Here is a 2,368-nt window from a genome sequence, read left to right as displayed (position 1 = left end):
TCTTCTCCCAAGGATCTCTGCTCTGGGGGGGGGTGGGACAGGGCAGGGAGGCCGCCTGGAGGAGAGGGCAGCCAGGAGCCGTTTGGTGACAGCCGCAGCCCCCCTCTTCTCTGGGTGCTCCCCGAAATCTTGAAATAAATTAGGCAGAATCAAAATCAGACTCTCTTCATCAGGAGAAATTACTCATTTCAAATATTTGCAGCCGCTTGAACTGAAATTTAGCGAGATGAAGACTCACTTAGATGAATAATCTGGGGCCTTTTCAAAGACAGTTTTTACTCAGCAGTTTTCCTGATTCCAGAGCCCCGTTCCCATCAGGAGCTACCCTCCTGCCTTCTCTCCCGGGCTCCCTCCTTGCACCCCCAATCCTGGCCTGTTTCTCCTCCTTTTCAGATCTTTTTTCCCCCTTGATTTCATTTGCTAAGTCTGCAAATATTCTCTGAGCGCCGCCTCCTGCTTGGCTCCGAGCTTGGCCTGAGGACCCAAGGTGACAGGCTGGTCCAGCCCCCAACCCCAGGGAGCAGTTGGGTCTTCTTGGCTCAGGACTGGCCCTACCGACAAATATCCACCCATTATTTGTCCTGTGTGGCACTTCTTAATGTTTGGAGAACATTCTTTTCCATGCTTTTTAAAAAGAAAGCTTATATAACCACCTCTCTGGAGGCCCTTTGGAGGCTGGGAGAAAATCTGGAGAATTCCACCCCCTCCCCTGACCCCTTCCTCCTCCGCATCAGCTCATGCCCTTCGGGATGGGTGGTGTTTGATGAAAGCCAGGCCTGAGCTCGACCACCCTCGGCAGACAGAGCGGTGCAGGAAGTGGACGGCATGCTGGGTGCACCCAACAGAGGAGGGGTGGGTTGAGAAAGCAGGAAGGAGACTGAGGCCATTCTTGGAAAGAAGCTTCCAGGCTGGTTGTGGATGCTTAACATACCTCCTGGCTCCCAGGGCCCTGGGCTGTCATGTCTGCCAGCTAGTGGGGACATGGGGTGGGCTGAGCTAGTCCCTGCTTCCTTGTTCAGATGAGAAGCATGTGTGAAATAGGAGAGGGCTTCCCTGTGGTTCAGGGGTAAAGAATCCACCTGCCAATGCAGGAGATGTGGGTTCAGTCCCTGGTTTGGGAAGATCCCCTGGAGGAGGAAATGGCAACCCGCTCCAGTGTTCTTGCCTGGGAAATCCCATGGACAGAGGAGCCTGGCGGGCTACTGTCCATGGGGTTGCAAAAGATTTGGACATAACTTAGCAACTAGAAAACAACAACAAAAACAGAAAGGGCTGTGTGCAGTGTGACAATCAGGAGCGTGTGTGAAATAGGAGGGAGGGGGAGGAGGAAGAGGTGGACGCAGGAAGGGTGAGGATGAGGCAGGAGCTGAGGAGGGACAGAGGGAGACTAGTTTTGGAAGGCGAGGGCGTAAATTGGGCTGGAAGGATGAACCCCGCTGTGAGAACACACGAGGCCTGAGTTGGTGCCTTTGGGGAATCCTGGGGTGTAAGGTGGAGGCCTCTATGAAAACGCGAGCATTTGTGCCCCAGGGACCCCAGAGTCCTTGCCGCTGCACAATTTCACCCCCTTCAGTCCCTTCCTTTTTCCTCCTCTCGGCCACGAGGAGCGACTTCCAGTTCCTGCAACGGAGAGAGATCATGTTGGCCTCAGGGCCTTTGCACACCCTGTCTCCGCTCCTCGAATGCTCTTTCTTGACCTGTTTCCTGGGTCCCAACCTGGATGTCATGGGGGCCCTGAGGAGCTTCTGTCGTTTGACCAGCAGCTGGGTAAGCTGGGCTGAAGACAGAAGCCTGGGAGTGTGTAGATGGGGCTGGAACCAGACCTGGAGGGGACCTGGAGGTGTCGGGGGTGGGTGGTGGAATGGAGGAGTGAGGAGAGGACCTGGGCCAGAGCCGTAAGGAGCAGACAGTTAGGGGACCCTCAGAGGAGGAGTGGGTTATAAAGGAGCAGCAGAACGTGGAAGCCAAAGCTTTTTTTTTTCCTTTGGCTGCACCACGCAGAGATCAAACCCACACCCCTTGCACTGGAAGGCAAAGTCTTAACCACTGGGCTGCCAGGGAAGTCCCGGCAAAGCCTTTACAGGTCATGAGATCCCTCTCTCACATGCTCATAGAAAGTCAGGGCATAGAGTGCCGCCACTGGCACCCAGGGGCCCCTTCCCCTCCGCACTGCCCCCCACCACTGTGTGCCCCTTACTGTTTGCACCTGCTTTGTCCCCCCTAGAGGTAACCCCCATCCTAACTTTTGGAGGAATCCCTCCCTTGACTGCCTCTAGAGTTTCTCGTATCTCTACCCCGGGATTTAGGCTGGCCCGCCTGTGACGAGGAAGTAGGCTCTGTGTGCTTCCTCATCTGTGCGATGAGCCCA

This window comes from Bison bison, unplaced genomic scaffold (assembly GCF_000754665.1).
Source record: "Bison bison bison isolate TAMUID 2011002044 unplaced genomic scaffold, Bison_UMD1.0 scf7180017864375, whole genome shotgun sequence".
In the NCBI taxonomy this organism is placed as follows: domain Eukaryota; kingdom Metazoa; phylum Chordata; class Mammalia; order Artiodactyla; family Bovidae; genus Bison; species Bison bison.
Note: the sequence above shows the minus strand (reverse complement) of the source record.